General features: G+C 37.3%; 1 protein-coding gene across 1 annotated transcript in view; it reads right to left on the reverse strand.

Annotated features, from left to right (window-relative positions):
• The window catches only part of SLC23A2 (solute carrier family 23 member 2), a 116,445-nt gene that overhangs the window by 88,028 nt on the left and 5,187 nt on the right, over positions 1-23,230 (reverse strand). Inside the window, exon 2 of the mRNA XM_069068880.1 lies at positions 17,171-17,230. The gene's annotated coding sequence lies outside the window, so the exon portion shown is untranslated. The remainder of the gene's footprint in view (positions 1-17,170; positions 17,231-23,230) is intronic.

Below are 23,230 nucleotides of genomic sequence, written 5' to 3' on the forward strand. Positions count from 1 at the left end.
GCAATTTTTATCTCCACAGATTTCAGCTGCTTTAAATATTTAAAAATCCCTTAATCCTCTCCTTATATACCATCCTTTTAGCAATCCATATTTTCCAAGGTCAAATTTTCCTTCTTCTTAAAAAACAAGTATTAATTCACAAAAACCTAAACAAAACAGAATTAGATTTCAGTTTTTAAATCTTATGTAAACTAATAATTTTAAAATCTATCAATTAAAATTTTAGTTTTTTTCTTTTAGATAGTACAGAATAAATAAAGCAAATAAGTATATGGATGCCATCTACTTATCTATACAAGTTGATTATTCTCACCTATAATAACTTGGTGTTAAATTAGTTTTCAGAAGTATAGGTGGCTAGCAAGTAATTAGAATCAGTCAATCCACAAGCAGTTATTAAATAGCTACTGTGTGACAATATGAGGTAGGGTACTGGAAATAAAGAAATTGCTTTTAAAAATCCAGCAAACTAGAATACACTGTATTACATAAACTATAATGCTAAATTCCTGTTATGAAATACCCAAAAAAGGAAACCGTAATTAAGTAATGAAGTTGACTATCCTCAAACCCTGAAATTTAGTGGTAAAGATAAGTCTATAGACAAAACAAAGTTAATAAAAACATAAAAATGTTCATCAGAGCATCCTGAAATAATTATGAGTCCAGTTCTCCAAGTGCTTGTAAATGTACACACATTGGCATATATACATATCAAACAATTCCCCAATTTAAGTCAAACCAAAGTCTATATCAGTATTATACATATTTAGCTCTATTGTGCTGTAGTGAAAAGAGGTGTGTCTCCTTGACATATTAGGTCCATTTTGATAGGCCACTGTTCTGTGGTAAGGTGTTTTGATGATGTTTCTCACAATTTGCTTTTTCAATATTAAGATAGGTATGTCTGTCCATAAACAACTGATAAAAACAAAAAGACCCTGAGAAAGGAAAGACCACCAATGGAAAAAATTTGGATAACAACCTTTGTTAAGGGCCTGCTGACACCTCATCATTAGCTTGTCATCAGGTGCTAATAAAATTAATTGGTATACAAACTATGTCACCTGCCACCAATCAGAACCTGGGTAGAAGGAACTCAGCAGGAGGTCTCAGACTTCTGAGTGCTTCTTGGTTAGACTAAGGCCTTCTGTGTGCTGGCACTGGTAGTGTTCACTTGAAGGCAGCACTGACTTAATGACTTGACTTGCCAGACAGACCACATAGGCAAACACATGGCCTCCAGCTCTAATGAGGGGAGCATTGACCCTGAGTAAGAGATACTGGTAAAGAGATCCAATAAATGGGAAGTCCTAGGAAATCAAATTAGTTGTTTGTTCCTAGATGGAATGATGTTTCTATTGTCCAACAGATATTATAAATTAACGTGTGCACAATTTTAATTAATCAAGTTTGACTTTTAGCAATGAGAAGCTTAAGTCTAATTAGTATTTCCATTGCACTTGTTAGCATAGGGAATGGTAATTTGATGGCATGTGTGCATTGTGCATTATATCTGCCCACAAAACAAGGGGAATAATGATGCAGGCACATAAATCCGCATGTCATATACCCCTCATCCTATATTTATAAACCACTTACAATCACATTAAAAAGTTGAAATTCTCTGTATAATCAGTCACTCTTCAAATGAAAGGCAGGGACCCAGAACTTGGACAAAGACAATCAAAGTAAGACTAAAGTAGACCCTCTTCACTGCTGCCATTTTAAAAGATGGACATTTCTAGAATTTTGATTTGTCCTATAGGATTAATACACAGAGAAAGAGTTTAAAAACATTGTAAGAATGAAACAGAAATTATCAAAAATTGAATTTCTGTTCCAACTCACCAAAACTCAAGCAGTTTACAATCAATTTTTATTTTAACACTACGGTACTGATAAATGAAAAGGTTAAATCAATCTGAGAAATCTTTTTTATGGTAACTTACAAAACTACTCCATTTTCCTCAACTTTTTAAGTAAATTTTATAACCAATGTCAATGTTTACATAAGTTATGAAACTAACCAATCTGCCTAGTAAATATTTAGTTCTATCTTAATACTAGTAATTAAAATGAACATCTAAATAGCTTTATGTAATTCATTTGGTTAAAAAAAAAGGGGGAATGTGAATTTAAATTGCATGTGCAAGTGTACATAACTAGAATAAACAATGAAAAAAAAAATACAAAAATTGTAGGATGCAGCCAGGGCTCATTCAAAAACAGTTAACCATAATAAGAAACTAAAGCAATTCTCTTGGCACTTGGCCACATCTTAGTATATAAATCTGGGTCCTACATTTTCTGTTGCTGTTATCAATCCAAAATAGGCTGTTCAGGGCAGCTAGGTAGCACAGTGAATAGAGAACTGGCCCTGGAGTCAGGAGGACCCGAGTTCAAATCCTGCCTCAGACACTTAACATTACTAGCTGTGGGACCTCAGGCAAGCCACTTAACCCCAATTGCCCTGCCTCCCCGCCCCCCCCAAAAAAAGCAAAATGGGTTCGGATGACTCTGAGGTGAAATTGTTCATCTTGCTGCCATTAAATATATTCCTTGGCACTAAAATAAATACTAAGTCACAAGTTTTTAGTCGTCATGGATTACATATACCCAGTTTTTATAATGTTGCAAACAAACCTGGCATTTTCTTACCTCAACAGAATATTTACATTTGTACATATGTGCATTCCAAGAGAGGAGAAAACTCAGAGGTATGGCTAAGGATAGTGTAACTGCAAGAGTGACTACTGAAACAAATGTACCCAGGGAGATAAGACTACAGTCTTATCTTAAGGAAGGGTTAAGAGATCGAGCTTCCAGAAAAATCTAAAGTTACACAGTGGATAGAGTGCTAAACTTAAGGAGAAGAAGACCTCAGAGTTCAAGTCCTATCTCAGGCCTCTGAAAACTGCCGGCTCTGGGACCCTGGGCAACTCACTTAACTGCTGGGTCTCAGGTTCCTCACCTGTAAAATGGGGCTAACTTCGCCTTCTTCACAGAGTGGCTGTATCAGATGTAATCATGCTAGTAAAGCATTAAGTACTGAGCAATCAAAGTGGCTTGGGCAACACTTTTCCTGGGAGTCCACCCTATGTCATAAGTCCTACTTTCCTGCAAACACCTGTGTATTTTTTCCCTTAAAAGAGATTTCACTTTAGGGGCTCAGTCTAACATTCTGGGGCAAACAATATTCCACAATTCCACTATTCCTTATAGCCTTATCTACATTTCAGACTACTCAACCTGGGCAGTGAAGTGGTACAATTTGGAACCAAAAATTACTTAGCTATAATTTCTTTTGACCTAGCAACCATTTCTAGGTCTATATCCTAAAGAAGAAAAAGGTCATATAGGTACAAAAATATTTCTAGCAGCTCTTTTTCTTGTGTCAAAGACCTAAAAGCTGGGCGTGAGAGTGAGGCGGAAGAACCTGAAGAATGGCTGAACAAATTACGTTATCCAAATATAATGAAATATTACTATACTATAAGACAGAGTTATCAGAATGAGGAAGTGCAGCCTCAAGCACATTAAAATATAATTGTGAAATGTTTAACAAAATAAAAAATACAACACAGACTGTTAATTTGTGCCTTCCTAAATCAACATGTGGCCTGCAGAAGGATCATTTTTACTTGAGCTTGATATCACTGCTTCTAAGAAATGAAGACACGGTTTCAGAGAAAACTGGAAAGACTTGTATAAGCTGATATGGCATATAATGATCAGAACCAGATAAAATTTTTTTTTAAATATTGTAAAGACAAATAATTTTTAAAGATGTAAGTAATCTGATTAATGCAGCAGTGATCACCACAATCAAAAAAAAAGGATGAACAAAATGATACCCACGTCCTAACAGAGGCAACAGACACAATATGAGAATAAAACAGATACTCTTTCAACATAGCCAATATGAGAATTTATTTTGACTATGAAAAAAACTAAATATTAAAATCAAAATCCTGATCATACAATATTATTTTCACTGTTTCTAAGTATACTGCATACTTTTTTTGTGCTGTAGAAAGAGGATTGGGCAGGAGGGTGATAAAGAGAAGGAAAATTAGAATTATCACTGATGAACCAAATTGTGTAAGAGCAAAGGGTTGGAAACTAGGAGACTTCAGTTCTGGTCTTGGCTCTGTGGTCTTGGGCAAGTCACTTACCACTGTTATGATTAATAAAGCATTATTTGCTTGTCTCACTCATTACTTGGTAATGACGCTTTCTTACTGTAGATATATTTTTTCACATCTCCCCAACCCCCAAAAAGTTAAAGCATATCAAAAGCTGACATACTTTAATATCTTTTTGCATCCTCCATGATGGATATGCCCTCCAGCAGACCTTCAAATGTTTGCTAACAGTGTCTTTGCACATAGATGCTAAATGTTTGAATGCAACTGAAAGAGTAAAAATAGGTAATTAATGCCTAACTTATAATTAATAACAGGCTATTTTATATAATAAAACTATGTCTAGTACAGGATATTGTACAAAGTACATTCCTTAACACAGAATTTGGGCTGAATAACAGAATATTATGACCCCATCACTAGTATTACCTAAGCATTTCATTATGATGATAATTCATTTACATAATTATTTTTTTTTTGCTTTTTTAGAGGGCAGTTGGGGTTAAGTGACTTGCCCAAGGTCACATGGCTAGTTTTTGTGTTGTGTCAGAGGCTGGATTTGAACTCAGGTTGTCCTGACTCCAGGGCCAGTGCTTTATTCACTGCACCACCTAGCTGCCCCTACATAATTATTATGTGTCAAGTTCAAGGAAAAAACCAAAAGTACCAAGGACTGTCAGAATAATCTGGCCACCATGTATGAGGGTAGGAAAATATTAACGAAGCCTCTAGATGTTCTACAGGATTAACAACACATAGATCATAACTGTACCATGATTTATATGGGCCAAGATTTCCTAGTATTGCTACATTATTTTTTGCACAGTTTCTAGTCCTTGGACCAGGACAGAATATATACAGCATAGAGACCTTCTGTATGAAAGGGGAAAAAAACTTTCATTTTGTTTTATGCTGACTCAATTCTATTATTTTCCTTTCTATATCATTCTTTAACACTGCCTTTCATCTTCAAATTTCTACACTAACAACCACATATCCAAGTACACTATCTTATTCAGTTCCATAGTTTTAGTGCTAGATGAGACCTTAGACTAAACCACTCAACCCTACAAAAGATGAAAACTAAAGCTTAAAGAAATTAAACAGTTCTCCCAAGATCACACAAGTAGTTAAATAACAGGGCTGGGATTCAAGCCCAGGTTGCCCAACTCCAATTCTAGCATTCAAGAAGGGTATTCCAGGGGTGGCTAGATGGTGCTGTGAATACAGCACCAGCCCTGGAGTCAGGAGGACGTGAGTTCAAATCGGACCTCAGCCACTTAACACTACCATGTGACCTTGGGCAAATCACTTAACCCCAATTGCCCTGCCCTCCCCCCTCCAAAAAAAAAAAGAAGGGTATTCCATCTTGAATGAACTACAGAATAAAATGCATGCAAACTCTTCAGTTAACTTCATACCTCCTTATTTAAGATTTTTAAATCTATGCATTTTGCCTTTTATATTGGAGAAAGAAAATCAAACAAAGTCTTGGGATATTTTCAACAGGTTTAACTAATGATAGATATATGAAGAATGTATCACCTAACACTAAGAGTAGCCTGAGATAAACATAATCCCTTGCCTACAAGAGGAGTGGGTAGTCTATTTATTTATTTCCCAAAAATGTTACCAAAAATTATTAAATTTAAAACATTTTTTCAGGCACAACAATAATAGTGAAAGAGGAAAATTTTAATACTAAGTCACAAATGAGATACAAAAGTAAAATATCCCATAATTGAGTGAGAGCACAGCATGGAAAAAAATTGAACCATACCACACATGGCAAGGAAAATTCTAAAAGGATAATAGAAAATATTTTAAGAGGAAAGGATTATTATTAGCCAAGATTCTTTTATCTAAACCAATAAAAATACAAGTAGTAAGTCAAAATGTATGACCTAGATGAAAATTAATTTTGGAACATGTGTTAAGTTTTTCAGTTTTATAAGATTAGTCTTTTGGAGGGGCGGCCAGGTGGTTCAGCGAGTAAGAGCACCAGCTCCAGTGTCGGGATGACCTGGATCAAATCTGGGCTCAGATACTCAGCACCACACCCAGAAATAACTAGCCGTGTAACCTTGAGAAAGTTACTTAACCCCGATTGCTTTTTAAAAAAAAAGATTAGTCTTTGGGGGGTATCTTCTAACTATCCACTAACAAATAAATTCTGGAACCAATATAAAAATTCAGTAGAAAGTTATCTTAACAGAAATAGGTAACACATTACCTTTAAAATTGAAGAGTAAGAAAAAGAAAAAATAAATCTATTAGCTAATAAGCTGAGTATCTTTGGGCTTCTGTTCCATGACAGAGTCTCTCATTCTGTTAAGTTGGGAAACTCAATTTGTGTTCCTTTGGAAATTTTCATATTACCATATTGGAAACAAGCCAACAACCTTGATCAAAGCAAGATTATGCTCGAATGGTTAAAGGGAAATATAACTCATGAGTATTGGATAATTTTCCACTTAACTTTCTCCTCTGAAATACACACTAAATTCACATAAAACTATTCCAAATTTATTTGAAAATGGGCAATAAAAACTGTCCCATTAAAAAATGTTTACAACACATACAAAAAGAGCACCATAACATAAAACATATGCATTTTTGCTCAATTTCTTTATTTAAATTACCAAAGCTCAAATTAGTATCTCCAGAAATATTAAAAATCCTCCACTTAAATATGTTTACCATGATAAATGATCAAAAGAAAGTTCTAAAAAAAAGTATGGAAATCACCTATCCACATATGTACACTGAAATATCCAGATCTTTTTCAGAAATGGTTAGGTATGCCTCCATCTTATACCTGAAACTCATTTTTCATACCCAATCGCCTAAGACTTCACATTTATCCTGTATTAACTTAATCTTATAATTTGTTCTTTCTACAAATGGAATGCTGAAAAAAAATTGAATGAGTATTCCAATTAGGTTCTAATTAACTTAAGTTTTTGTCAGAATTTAGCTGGAAGGCAACAGAAAATGAAAGGTTAAGATGTCCAGGCTGCCCTCACAGATGGGGAGAAAGAAGACTTTGTATAAGGAATCAAATTTGAGCTGTTAATAACAGATAATTAGAGAAACAATGTAGTAAATGGAAGGCTATTAAGTCAAGAAGTCTTGTCCCAGATTCAAATCCTACTTCTGCTCTGATATACTACAGATATATTCTGCTCTGATTACTATATATGTAAATGAAGGCAAATCCTTTAAACTCACAATATCTCAAAGATTTAAAGTAGTAGACGAATTGCTTCTATACCACTTATTATCAGTGAAGGGAGTTTCCAAACCAGGAGTTCCTCTAGACCAATGAAATCACAAGTCCAGGCAAAAAAAAAAAAAATAGAGGATCAGATGAGATTGGTGCCCATCCCCCCCACAATATTATTTATTGCTGCTCCAAATTCTAGTTATGTGCAAGAAAAAAAGAAAAATGAAGATTTCCCATCTAAAGGAGAGAAACACACTGTCAGTGCCAATTCAGCCATAGTATGATACCAAAGGAAGACAAAGAAGCCAATCACAAAGCACAAAAGAAAAAACTGAAAGCTACAAAATCATGGAGACTAGCAGGAACTTTGAGGGTCACTGGCATGGCAAGATATCTAGCAACAAGGTAAAGCAAAGTATGTCACCTCTGGATTAAGTGTACCAATGTGTTGATGCAGGACCTTGACAGTTCTCAGAGATACCATACATAAATCTGGTTTCCTTCCCCAAGTGGCCTGAATACCCCAGAATCATCACCATCCTGACAAATGCAGCTTTGTTGCCTTCAGGATTTTCTTCCATGCTTCAATCATTGCAGTTTTTAAAGGCATCTGTGACTTAAGTGATAATTTCACTGGCCTATCATTTCATTAATATGGACATTGCTTCCACCAATGAATTAGATAAGCAACTTCTCATCTTTTAAAATTCTTATTCATGTTTCTCAATAAGTCTTTGATGGACTATCTCCTTGATTCACAGAAGGTCTTCCTCCAGTATGTGGTTCAAGTATTAACTATATTCCTTCAAAATAATTGTTTCTAACAAGGGCAGGGATAGTTTGAAAAAGGAAAGAAATCTTGTCTAAAGCAGCTATGTACAATAAGAAGAAAAAAATCTAAGAAAACCTTTAGCCATCCTTTTCTTAGCCAATGCCAGTATATGCTAAGAAATTTTAAGGTAGGGCAGCTAGATGGCTCAGTGAATAGAGCACTGGCCCTGGAGTCAGGAGGACCTAAGTTCAAATCCAGCCTCAGAACTTAACACTAACTAGCCATGTGACCTTGGACAAGTCACTTAACCCCAACTGCCCTGCCTTCCCTCCTCCAAAAAAAAAAATTTAAGGTAGCACATTTTAACTTGTAATAAATGCATATTAAAAACACATATATACCCTATCATCCTCAAGAGTTTCTGAAAAAAGTCAATAGGAAGAAAATTACTGAAGAAAAAATTCTGCCTAACAAATCACACTTTTTCTATGTCAGGTTATCTTTATATAAATATAACATGCTACATTTGTTACACAGGTCCTCCCCCCACAAGGGAAATGGGTGGGAAATAAAATGAACATTTACTGAAATACATAATTTAATTTTTAAAAATATAATATGCTGGGGCGGCCAGGTAGCACAGCGAGTAAGAGAACTGGCTCCAGTGTGTTGGGATGAGGCTCAGACACTTAGCACCCACCCATTAACACCTGGCCATGTAACCTTGAGCGAGTTACTTAACCCCGACTGCTTTAAAAATATATATATATAATATGCTACTGTATTTCCAAAAGGGCTTAAAAATCATAGTTTTTATCTGAAGGGGCCCTAAAAACCAGTCATTCCCATTCATTCCTCTTTGTAATTCTAAATTTGACACTAACAAGGTTTTATGAAGACTTAATAATATGAAGAATTAAAATGAAAAGAACCTCTTTAAAGAAATTTTTTAAAATTTATATATGATGATTTTCACAATGGAAAACATCTACTTAACCAGCTAAGCATGTAGTAAGAACTCCATACCCAAGTATCCTATTCTTCCTGTCCCAGTAGCCAATACAGGAAGCAAATCTGAGGATGCCAACAGCTACCTAAGGGAAAAAGTGCTAATGATTATCACTACCAGTGCTGCTCCTATTGCTGGAGAAAAGGCTTATCTTAAAAGTCAGCTTTTCTCCCAGATTAAGCCCTCCCACCTAAAAAGTGGCCCATCCTTCATCCTATTATTTTTTGAACAAAAGTTAGGGAACATAGATTTTTTTTCAGAGAATCATGCCACAGATTCTTGGCAACTCTAATTTGGATCACCATCCAAGTCTGGGAGCCAATAATCAAGTCCAATGACCTTCATTTACATATGGGGAAACCATGGACTAGAAAAGCTAGAGAAAGAAGGAAAGAAACAAACATTTATTAAGTGCCTACTATGTGCTAGGAGCTTTAAAAATAATTATTTCATTTGATCCTCACAATAATTCCTATCATAGTTAAGTGCTAACAAATCAATTTACAATAGAAGGAATAAAGGCAAAATAGAGTTCAAGTGACTTGCCCAGGGTCACACAACTAGTACTAAGTATCTGAGTCTGAATTTGAACTCCAGTCTTTCTGACTCTACTGTGCTGCTCATCCCAAATTATGGAACTTGTTCAAGTCAAACACAATTAGTTAAAGGAAAAGTTGGGACTAAAACCTATTCATTATATTACATTGTGCTGTCACTCAAGAGAGCTTCATAATTGGTTTTGTTAATATTATCGAATTCACAAATCTGATCAGGTGTATTTTTTTAAAATCAGAAATATTCTCCCAAAGAACTGGAATAGAAAAAAAAAATCAATCCTTAATAATAAGGTTAAATATCCCTTTAATATATATACGGAGTATTCCAAAAGTCTTGTGTAGGTTTACATTAGTAAGCTTAATTTAAATTGAAGAATAAAGCAAAACACCAAACTAAGTAAATACTAGGGAAGACAATATAAAAAATATAAACAAGACATAATACTTGCCCTTAAGTAGTTTACAGTCCAGGAGGAGATAACAAAACAAATTAATAATGTTTATATGGAATAAAAATATCCCCCCCAAATAAGAAATAGGTTCAACAATAATTCAAAAGAACATGAAATCACTTCCACTGGGGATGATCTGCTTAAGTGCATTACAGAAACACTAGTTCCCACAGACTTCTGCTTAAGATAATGATATGAAAGTTTATAGGAAAACTACCGTGTTTCCCCGATAATAAGACCTATCCCGAAAATAAGCCCTCCCCTTACTGTGTAAGCTTCCTCTAAAATAAGCCCTCCCCCGAAAATAAGCCCTATATGATCCCCTGCGCTACACGCTACATTATGGTAACCTCGGTATGCACCATGTCCCCTCCCCCCCCGGAAATGCACGCCACCGCGCTCCGAGCTGCATCCAATCAGAGCTGCAGCAGTGAGCACGTCATCCTGTTCTTTACTGAATTCATTATTGAATAAAGGTACATTTTTTTGTTCACATTTACCTGTTTATTAAAATTGCTGTCAATGTTCATTAAAATAAGCCCTCCCCTGAAAATAAGCCCTTTGGTGTTTTTCTGTCCAAAAAATTTAATAAGACAGTGTCTTATTATCAGGGAAACACGGTAACTGGTCCCACATACATTGAAACAAAGATTTAAAAAGAGCACCTGATCAAGAGACCCAAAGAGAAACAAAGTAAACTTCTCTATTTAGCCTAGGACTGTACAAAAAAAAAAATCAGTAGTACTAACAAATGGGTCCTACCAGGTGTCCTGAGCACAGGTCAATAGCCCCAAAGCCTGCATGTGCTATGACCAGAGATTGGGGGGAAGGAAGAAGCAAGTAATGTTCTGGATAAGGGAACCAGAGCCACTGAGTACTCTGCCTATGGGAAGTGGAAAGTCTGCAGAACTGACAAGGATGATTAGGAGACTACCACCATCCAAAGCCCGCAGGACTCTGACCAAAAAAGTCACAAAGAAGAAACACTAAGCCCAGGAGGAGAGAGTAGCTCCACAGCAACTATGAGCATGGAATGAGAGGAAAAAAATACTATAGCCACAAAATATTCTAGAGTATCTGGACATGAAGCAAGGAGAAAATTACATCAGAGCTCTAGAAGAAAAAACTGGAATAGCTTAGAGCAAAAGGCAGAAAAGCTTCCTGTAGTGGGCTCCCTAGAAATTAGGTTGAAACAAATACAATTGAGACTCCTGGAGACCACAAAAAAATATCAGAACAAAGTCAAAAGATTAAAACAGAGGAAAATGGAGGGGCGGAGCCAAGATGGCAGAGTAGAAGCACGACCCTCCCCGAGGCTCCAGCTTCCACCCTCCCCAATCCATGTAAAAAGGGGACTCTAAACAAACTTTGGAGCTGCAGAACCCACAAAATGACACAGAGAAGCTAACCTCCCGCTGAGAACAGCCCGGCAGGCCGGGAAGAATCAGCCAGCGCAACACCGAGGCTTTAGCCCCAGGGCAGGCCTGACCAGCCGCCGGCCAGAGGGACCAGAGGGACTCCAGATCAGCAGCAGCTGTGGCCGTTTCCAGATTTATCAACACATACATGCAAATGACAAGGTGAGAGGCCAGTGCAGTCTGGACTTTGGGACCAGTAAGTGGGAGTGCGTGGCTTTTACCCCCGGGGCGAGAAACCGCTGAGACGCCAGCACAGCCTGCCAGCGCCACGTGGCAGCTTCAGCTCCTGGCCTGCAGAGTGTAGGGGGACCAAGCACCAGTCTGAGGGGTCATCGCTCTTGCTTTAACCTGCTTGGATCTGGATTGCAGTCTAGGGTGGAGGTCCTGGGGTGTGTGTCCAGCTTGCCAGAGCGTGTGGAGACCTCAGAGAGGGCAGCCATCTAATACCTCCGGCAGCTGAGAAAACCCCAGCGTTTGGGACGAAAACTCCCCTGTCTGGTGGCAGAGTCCTACTGCGGCAAAAAGCCCAAAAGTCAAATAATTGAGTGGCAAAATGAGCAGGCAGAGGAAACAAAGCAGACAGAAGATTCCAACATTACACTCCTATTTTGGGGATAAGAAGGAGCAAGGCATGGAACAGGAGGAAAACAGTGAAGTCAGTACTCCTGCACCAAAAGCTTCAAAGGAAAATACAAGCTGGTTACAGGCCATAGAGGACCTTAAGAAGCAGATAAGAGAAGTGGAGGAAAAATTGGGAAGAGAAATGAGAACAATGCAAGAAAATTATGAAATGAGAGTCAACAGCCTGACTGAAGAAAATAATACCTTAAAAAACAGACTGACTCAAACGGCAAAGGAGGCTCAAAAAGGCAATTAGGAGAAGAATGCCTTAAAAAGTCGAATTTGCCAGATGGAAAAAGAATCTCAAAAGCTCACTGAGGAGAATCATTGCTTCAGAATTAGATTGGAGCAAATGGAAGCTAATGACTTTATGAGAAATCAAGATGCTGTCAAACAGATCCAAACAAATGAAAGAATAGAAGGCAATGTGAAATATCTCATGGGAAAAACCACTGACCTGGAAAATAGATCCAGGAGAGATAATTTTTTAAAATTACTGGACTGCCTGAGAGCCATGACCAAAGTAAGAGCCTGGAAAGCATCCTCCAGGAAGTTCTCAAAGAAAACTGCCCTGATGTTTTAGAATGAGAGGGCAAAATAGAGGTTGAAAGAATCCACCGATCACCTCCTGAAAAAGATCCCAAAAAGAAAACTCCTAGGAATATTATAGCCAGGTTCCTGAATTCCCAGATTAAGGAGAGAATATTACAAGCAGCCAGGAAGAAACAATTTGAATATTGTGGAAACACAATCAGGATAACCCAGGATCTGGCAGCTTCTACACTGAGGGATAGAAGGGCCTGGAATGTGATATTCCGGAGGTCAAGGGAGCTGGGATTAAAACCAAGAGTCACCTACCCAGCAAAACTGAGTATCATGTTTCAGGGGAAAATATGGTTATTTGGTGGAATACAGGACTTTCAAGCATTCTTGCTGAAAAAACCAGAGTTGAATAGAAAATTTGACATTCAGATACAAGAAGCAAGAGAAGCATGAGAAGGTAAACAGGGAAAAGAAATCATAAGGAACTTATCAAAGTTGAACTATTTTTTTTTTTGAACCAATTGGGTTTGAGTGGCTTGCTCGGGGTTGCACGGCCAGTTGTTGTTTCTGGGTGTGGTGTTGAGTGTCTGGGCCCAGATTTGATCCGGGTTGTCCCGGCACTGGGGCCGGTGCTCTTGCTCGCTGAGCCACCTGGCCAAAGTTGAACTATTAACATTCCTACATGGAAAAACAATAATTGTAACTTATGAAACTTTTCTCAGTAGTTGAAGGGATTAGAAATATATATATATATGTCTTTATATGAGGGTATGCGGGCATATGAATACATATGTGAATGTGTGTATATACATTTATGGTATACATAGATAGAGGGCACGGGACCAATTTAACAGGAAGGGATGATACTTAAAAGGTGAAATTAAGAGGTGAGAGGAATATAATGAGAGGAGATGGGGAGAGACAGAGTGGGGCAAACTATCTCATACAGAAGAGGCAAGGGAAAATGGTTACAATGGAGGGGAAGAATAGGAAGGCAAAAGGGAATGGGTCAACCTTATTCCTATTGAATCTGGCTTGAGGAGGGAGGGAAATACACACTAAATAGGGGATCTCACCCTCCAGGAGAATAGCAGGGAAGGGGATGTGAGGGGGGATGATGGAAGGGAGGGCAAGCTGGGGGGGAGGGAAGTTAGAAGCACCCACTTGGGAAAAGGGACAGGATCAAAGTAGAGAATAGAACAAGTGGGAGGTGGGATAGGAGGGAGGGAAATATAGTCAGTCTTTTACAATACCTCTACTATGTTATTGTTTTGCATTAGCCGCACATGTACAACCTATACTGAACTGCTTGTCTCCCCAGTGGGGGTGAGTGGCAGGGGGGGAAGGGAATGAATCTGGAATTGAAAGTTTTAAAATCAAATATTCAAATATATATATATATGTGTGTGTGTGTGTGTGTGTGTGTGTGTGTGTGTGTGTGTATATATTATTATTAATACCATCTTACATGTTATTAAGAAAAAAAAAGATATACAGGCACTGAGGCATAGAGATCCACTGGAAAAGTTGAAATGGGTATGGGAGAAAATATGGGAGAGAGCAGATTGGAGGTGGGGATATCATGTGGGACTGCTGTTTTGGGGGGATGGGTGGGGGAAAAACGGGGAGAAAATTTGTAACTCAAAATCTGGGGGAAACGAATGATGTAAATCAGAAGTTAATAAAGCATTTAAAAATAAAAAGAACTATGCCCAAAGGGCTATAAAACTGTGCATCCAGAAATAACACTACTAGGTCTATATACCAAAGAGATCATAAAAAAGAGAAAAGGACCTACCTGTACAAAAATGTTTTATAGCAGTTCTTTTTGTGGTGGCAAAGAACTAGAAATTGAGAGGATGCCAATCAATTGGGGAATAGCCAAATGAGTCATAGTATATGAATGTAATAGCATTCTATTGTTCTATAAGAAATGATGAGCAGATGTATTTCAGAAAAACCTTGAAAGATTTACATGAACTGATGCTGAATAAAGTGAACAGAACCAGGAGAACATTGTATACAGCAACATTGTGCAATGATTAACTAGGATAGACTTGACTCTTCTCAGCAACACAATAATCCAAGACAATTCCAAAAGACTCATGATAGAGAATGCTAACCACATGCAGAGAAAGAATTATGAAGTCTTAATGCAGATTGAAGCATACAATTTTCACTTTTTTTGTTTTTATTTTTCCTTCTGGTGGTTTTTTTCCCTATTGGTCTGATTCTTCTTTCACAACATGACTAACATGGAAATATTTTAAACATGATTGTACATGTATAACCTATATCAGATTGCTTTTTGTCTTGGGGAGGGGGGAAGGAAAGGATGGAGGGAGAAAAATTTGGAACTCAATATTTTGCAAAGATGAATGTTGAAAACTATCTTTATGTGTAATTGGAGAAAAAATAAAGCACATTATATGCATTATCTTATTTAAAAAAAAAAACAGAGGAAAATGTAAGGTTTCTACTATCGATAGCCAATAACATAGAAAACAAGCTGAAGAGAGATCATTTAAGAATCATCAAACTCCATAAAAACTATGATCAAACAAAAAAGCCTGGATACCATATTTTGAGAAGTCATAAACAGTGGGCAGATCTAAGAAAACCAGAAGGCAAAGTAAAAACAGAAAGAATCTATCAGTCATCTACTAAAAAAACCCCAAACTTAAAATACCCAGTAATGTTATAAACTGTTTCTAAATCCAAGGAAAAATATGGCCAACAGCCAGAAAGACTTTACCTACTAAGTAAACAGTCAAATATTACACAAAATTAAGATGCAATTACATAAAGGAAAGAAAATCTTGGAATATGATACTCTAAAAGGCAATGGCTTATGAGCAAGAATAATTTACCTTTGCAATGTATAACCATAAAAGGAAACAATTGGACCTTTAACAGACTAGAGGGCTTTCAAATATAAAAGGCCAAAGCTGAATAGAAATTCTGAAACAAAAACACAGGAGTCTAGAGAAACCTAAAAAGGTATATATTTGAGTAACTTAAAGGGACTGAATGATGAAGAACTTCTTATATTCTAGCAGAGGGAGAAAAGATAAGTGCCCCTTCAGAATCTCACTGTCTTCAAAGGGCACAAGAATTTAAATAGATAACTCCTAAGTGGGGGGTAGTTTTATTGTTCTAAAGGTTAAGAGAAGAAAAAAATGTGCAGAAAAAAGGAATAATATAGGGAAGAACTTACTGTTTTTCATAAATGAGGTATGTGAGGATAAAAATGACCAGCAGAAGGTAGGGACATCTCATAAACTTTATTCTAATCTGAACTGGATGAGGGTTAAAAAACATCCAAAGATCTAGTATAGAAGTACATTAGACTCAACAGAAAAAGATAATAAGAAATTTTGAGAAAGAATCAAAAAAGTAAAACGTCTCTCACAGCTAGCAAACTGCTATCATCTAGAACAGGCCTGTACAACCTGCAGCCTGTGAACCATTTACAATCCACTGGTCACTTGCTGCATGCCAAAGAATTTCCTTTACATACAAAGGATGTTTTCCTCTACATTTTTCACAGGCTGCTGGAAAGCCTTTGGCGGGCCACAGGTTGTGCAGACCTGATCTAGAATTGTGCAGAACCTTTAAAGCTATTCTTTCATTTCTTGATGCTATACAACATAATTAAACAAAAGAACTTCTCACTCTGAAACCATTGAACCTGATGTACATTTAAAAAGGAGAGAAATAACCACTAAAGCCCCACATTCTTTCTTTTCAGACTTTTAAGAAAATTTCACTGGAATGTTAAAAATTAGTTCATGGTGTCTATTAACAGTTGTTTTGGTTCAAAACCACAATCAATATATCTTAGTTATATTCACAATATATATTTATTGTATCACCGTGGTGACTGTGTTAAGTGTTAAAAGCCCAGGAGGAAGAAAAACTTTGACTATGAACATTTACAAAATTCAACTTTGTTACTATCTTTCCATAACTCTCTGGGAGGAGGTAGGAGAAGAATACAGTGGGAAATACAAAGGATGTAAAGCAAAAGATGTCAATAAACACTTATTCTTAAAAATAACCTTTTCAAATTCATAGTTTATAAAAATGTATAATTTATAAAGTGTACATGTATTTATTTATACATAAATTTTATAAAGTGTACATGTATTTATTTATACATAAAATGTATATATTTATAAATTTATATTTTCCTTTAAAAATGAAATATGAATGAGTAAGAGCACCAGCTCCAGTGTTGGGATGACCTGGGGATCAAATCTGGGCTCAGATACTTAGATACTTAGATACTCAGATACTTAGTACCACACCCAGAAATAACTGGGCGTATAACCTTGAGCAAGTTACTTAACCCCGATTGCTTTAAACCCCCGATTCCATTTTAAACAAACAAAATTTTGATTCAGAATTAATTTTCATCCTACCTTCCACTACATCATGATGCAAGGCTCTTGATTCTGTCAGTTTTCCACTTCTCGCAGTGTCTGAAGAAACAAAACAACATTTAATTTTTGGCAATTCCTTTCCAATTCATTATTTTCTTATAAATGTTACATGTAAAATATTTCATATGCATAGGTTTTAAATGAAATCATAATACTCCCTTGTTAATTCAATCCTAATTCCTATAATGGAAAGGGCCTAAATAAATCACTTTTCCATCCGAGAGCCTTTGCAGGCTGATTTTTATCCAGTGTCTTAAATTCCCCAAATGACAATTTCCTAGAAGAGCCCTAAGCTTCCTATATATAATCTACTCAACCATTCCTCACAGTACTGGGGTGAAAAATCATGAACAAATATCCAAAAGGAAAAATATCAAAAAAAATGGCTCTGAAATCAGACAATCTTTTATCTTCCAAAAACTTTTATTGTATTTTTCTTGTGCAGAGAAAACAGCCAAAGCTACTTTCTAGTGAAAACACAAGCAAAGAAAATATTTATTTGGACATATTACAAAAATATGGTTTACTTCTACCAGTACTAACTATACCAGCAAGTGAGGAAAAGGGATGGTAAACCTTCAAATGGATTACTCTAAACAGAGGATATGGAAAATATCCCTTCTCATTCAAAAACCTGGAACTTCACCACAACCTTATGATATAAGGTACCATTATTACCTTAATTTTAGAGATGAGAAAACTGAGGCTGAGAGAGGTTAAGTGACTTACTCAATGACACACAGCTGGTAATGCTGGTTGTCTAAACTTGTCTAGGGCAGGATTAGAATTTAGGAACAAGTCTTCCTGATTCCAAGTCCAATATTATCTAGCTCCTTCAAGAATGAATAGAGTAGCAATACCACTATGAGGTCTGTTTCCCAAGGGTGATCAGGGAAAAGGGTAAAGAATCTATACATTCCAAATTATTTATAGCAGCCCTCTTTGTGGTGGCAAAGAACTGGAAATTGAGGGGATGAACATCAAATGGGGAATGGCTAAAAAAGTTGTGGTATATAATTGGGATGGCATACCACCATACTGTAAGAAATAATGAGCAAGGTGATTTTAGAAAAACATGGAAAGGCCCTTAACAAATAATGAAGAGTGAAAATAGCAGAACGAAGAAAATCCGGGATACAGCAATACTGTTCAAAGAATAATTATGAACAACTAAGCTATTCTGAGTATTCTAAATATTCAAATTCATTACAAAGGACCTATGAAGAAAGATGCTATCTACCTCTAGAAAAGGAAATAATAAATAAAAGTATTCATAATATTGTTTCACACATAAGTAAATATATATATATCTGTGTGTCAAATGGTGGCTTCTGGTGTCAAAGGGAGGGAGACAGTTTGGAACTTAAAAAATTAAATTGTTTGAAAAAGAATGTATAGGGTAGGCAAGAAAAGAGAGGAATTAAAGAATGCCCCCCAGATTTTTGACCCTTGATTATATGGAAGAAAACAGTGATTGGGAGAACAGCAATGCCATCAACAGAAACAGAGATGCCAAGATTTGAAGGCAGGTGAGGTATGAGTTTGAACATCCTGATAGATATCTGACAAAAATAAACATAGGGCTTTTCGTGTCTGGGAAGAGGATAAAGGTAAGAGATGTACTATGTTATTTTGAATATCGGTATGACTTTTCTCACAAAGCTTGCCTGTGTAAAACCTGAGTCAATCTTATAATTGGGTTGTTATTTTAACTCATTTTGATCACCAGTGCTTTCTTTGTGAGAAGACAGAGCAATGGTAATCAAAACATATATACTGACTTGAATTAAAAGAAATGTAAATGATATTTCACAGTAACTTTCCCTCCTACTAACTTAACACAAGAAAATAGTCACATACTTTCTATCCCCAAGTAGAACATAAGCTCCTTGAAGGCAGACATTACTTTTTATACTCCCCACTAACATAGAATCTCGAATGTGATAGATGTTCAACATCTGTTGAAATGAAATGAATTTTTAATAAGGTCAATATTATTTATCTTATTACATTTGCTTTATTTAATAAGGTAATGCTATTTACCTTATTAATGTTACAAAGGATGGCCCTCTGGATAGGGAAGAAATATATTCAGAAATGAAAATATATCCAGAACTCTGTCGATAAACTTTTTTTTTTAAAGCAATTGGGGTTAAATAACTTGCTCAAGGTTACACAGCCAGGTGTTTCTGGGTGGGTGCTAAGTGTCTGAGTCAGAATTTGATCCCCCAGGTCATCCCAACACTGGGGCTGGTGCTCTTACTCACTGTGCTACCTAGCTGTGCTAATAAACTTTTTAAAAACAAAATACTGTAGAATTATTTTTCAGTGTGGGTATGTATCATTCCTACATACAAACATATTTTTCCCCCTCTTCAAAGAACTCTCACTTTAGGATTGAGGGCCATATTGGGGATTAACTTAATACTAGCAGAGCAAGCCAGGTAGCACAGGAGTAAGAGAACCAGCTCCAGTGTCGGGATGACCTGGGGATGGAATCCGGACTCAGACACTTAGCACCCATGCAGAAACACCTAGCCATGTAACCTTGAGCAAGTTACTTAACCCCAATTGCTTTAAAAAAACAAAAAAGAAAAAAACTTAATACTAGCAGTAGATTTTAGTTCATCATCCCAGGGAAGCTATCACTGAAACTATAAGAATAGATGCCATAACAAGGGAGAGATATAGGAGAAGAAAACAAAGGTCAAAAACAGCATAAAATATTAAACATCTCCCCTTCCTTAATGTGGACAGGGTTGGTGACAGACCAGGCACATCTGTTATGTGGGGACCAAAGAGCTTAGGCAGAGCCTGCTGGATCATTATCAGACTGACTAGGAGGCAATGAATTTTCTAACCACTATAACTCTGGGAAGCTTGCTATCACAGATGCTTGAACTATTAAAGTATCAGTTATTATAAACAATATTATTTAATTTTTATTTGCCTATGCATTGCATCTGAAGTATCCTATAAACAAGAATCACAGTGTTTTGTTTTTCCCCCATCTACCTACCCCAAAACTCAGTGACTAAAAACAGACAAGGTATCATAGAAAAATTCAAATATTAATTCAAGGATATAAAGCAGTTCAACAAAAGCAGTGAATTCTTTTAAAGAGAATAAAACTTCCTGAAGGATTAGATTCCTCTCTAAACACTGAGTGACACCATAGAAATTGTATTGTGTAGTAAGGAGAAGTGAAACCTGAGCTGGAGTTAACTCTCCCATCTACTCATGACTCACTTAACTTTTTTGGGCTCTAGTTAGCATCCTCCTCTGTAAAGGAGGAAGTGAGTTTTACTAGTATTTGTTATATCTACCCCGATTTTCACAGGGTTGTACAACAAATGCTTATGAAGCCTCTACGACATACAAACATACATAAATATGGCCTGGCCCTCAAATAGCTTACCATCTAACAGGAAGTACTCACTTCTTCTTGCATTCTGTCATCATTTTTAACTGCCACCACCATTACCACTGCTGACCTCTACTACTCTCCTTTGTTTCAGAAGGATCTCATGACATTAATATACATGAAAAAGTTTTCCAGATCCTCTATAAAAAACAAGGAGCAATTATTAACTGCATAATTTTGAGCAAATCATTTTGATTCTCTGGGTCTCAATTTTCTTATCTATATAGTGGTGATAATTTTTGTCCTCACCATGTCGTGGATTTTAAGGATTAAATGAGAAAGAAAACTGTGATGAAGAGATCTAGAATCCTAGGTTTAGAGGTGGAAGGAACCTTAAAAGCCATCTAGTACAAATGAGGAAACCTGAGTCCCAGAGAAGCGATCTGCGTTGCCCAAAGTCACACCAGAGTGGCAGTATTGGGATTCAAATTCAGGTCCCCTAACTCTAAACTGGACAAACCTTACACAGCCCCAAAGATAAGGAGGTGATCCACCAAAGTTCACCTGCACACTAAATGTAAGCAACCAATTCTACAGAAACGTTTTCACTTGGGGACAAAAGTAACATGTAGCTCCAAGTAAAACTTTGCCAAGTTGATTCTCTTAAGGAACCAAACAATGGGCAGGGATGGCAGCTGGACCTGGGGACATCCCAGACAAGGTTGTAGAATGGAATATTCTTGGAAACAGAACTGTAATTGGACAGGTCTCTCGAGAGGCCAGTTCCTTTTTTCATTTAGGATGGATAGAGAGGAGTTTTAACTGGTACAGTGAATAGTCTTAGAAAAGACACACATACAGTGTTCAAGAAGCCATGGAGGCAGGGTTCAGGCGTGGTGAACAAGAACCCAGTATTGCCAAGGAAAGACATAGTACCCAACTCCTCAAGAGCATGACACAATAGAGGGAAAGCAGCCATAGACCAGTCAGTTTCCAGAATCCAAAGCAAAGATAAAATCAGGCTTACAACATATGCCTCAAATAGAGGAAAGCCACCTGAGGCTGTAAGAGGAGACGGCAATAAATAAGACTATCAAAAGAGGGGGAGAGTAAGAAACATAACAGACTATAGATAGTGATAAGATGAACAAGTGATGGGAAACCAAGGTGGCTAGGGATGAATGGTAAGGTACAAACTGGACCTTAAATTTCAGTCGTATAGGGAACTCCCAGGAAAGAGATCTCTCTCTTCCAGTCTTAGTACTGGGGTATATGGGGTGTTCAAAAGGACTACTACTTCTGGTGTGAGGGCATGCCTAGCCCTTTTCAAAGCTGCTCATCTACCTTTGGTGTCCACCTGATTCCAACTTTCACCTATGACTCCAAGAAGCTGTAGCATGTGCAGCAGCCACACCCTGGTAAAACCTTCTTCACAGCAGATGGGCTAAACCAAACTGAGATTAACCAACAGGCCTCAAAATTGTGGGTGAGTCAGGGGGTGTCTACCCCAAGTATGTGAAGACTCTGCCTGGTGGAATGGGAAGATGAGAACAATGTGTTCCACCACCCATGAAGACAGCTGAAGCAGGTGCCGGGGAACAGTTAAGAGCTTGGTCAGACAGCAAAGATGCCACTGCATCCTGGGCCACCACCAGGTGCCTTGACTTTTGTTTTGCTACTGGGCTTCAATGACTCTGGGAGAAAGGGTGAGGCCAAAGACTTCTTACAGCTCTTTCTCACTTAAATCCAATCCATGAGCAAGTCAAGACATAACCCAAATCAAGACATCACCTGTGATATCACTTTGAAAAAGGATGAACAACTACCACCACCACCAATCTAAGTCAACATGTCCTTTAAAATGGGTCTTGCAGAGTTGCCTAGAAAGACTTCTCATAAGTGACTTGTCCAAGGTCACACAGCCAGTATGACTAATGTAGTGTTTGAACCCTGGTCTTACTGACTCTCTCCACTATAAATACCATGGTGCATCTGAGTGATGAAGAGGCATGAAAATAAATATAAATATAGGAGTCAGTAAAGTCCCAGATGAGAAAAGAAAACTAGATGGATCTTCTTTAGAAGAAGTGGCCATGCTGGAGGTCCAAGGAAGAACATTTAAAATACAGGCAAGGAAAGAACAAATCCATGGTATGAAGAGTTCTAAGATTTACAAGATACAGACTGTGATAGTAATGGCATTTAAAGATTCCCCCTGTATTGGCTTGGTTTTCAAATTGATTGTGTTAAAACCCAGAGCTTGTTAATCCCACCTGTGGGATGGACTTGTTGATGTGAAAAGAAAGCCCTGAACTGGGAGGAGCTGGTGACATAGATTTGGAGAGACAAGAGAGAGGCGGAAGACCTTTTTGAAAGCAGCACCCTCGTGGAGGCAGAGAGAGAGACCGAGAGGATTGCTGAGGGCCACTTTGAATTGCCCTGGGCTTTTGAGACCTGCCCCCAGAGCTGCTAAGGACTGAGGAGACATGGCTGTTTTGCTGGTACTTTGTCTGTCTGTTTTGATGTTGTTTTGCCAGATTTGTCCACTGGCGAAAGACAGTCCTGTTGTTGAAGAAGTCCTGGAACCTGGCTTTTGGTTAAGAAGCCCTGAGACTGTCCTGCAGACAGAGAGTGAATACTGTCCACTGGTGAAGGACAGTGCTGTTGTTGCAGGG

This window comes from Petaurus breviceps, unplaced genomic scaffold (genome assembly GCF_028583685.1).
Source record: "Petaurus breviceps papuanus isolate PSGF00001 unplaced genomic scaffold, PetGlider_PUasm1.0 90775, whole genome shotgun sequence".
In the NCBI taxonomy this organism is placed as follows: Eukaryota; Metazoa; Chordata; class Mammalia; order Diprotodontia; family Petauridae; genus Petaurus; species Petaurus breviceps.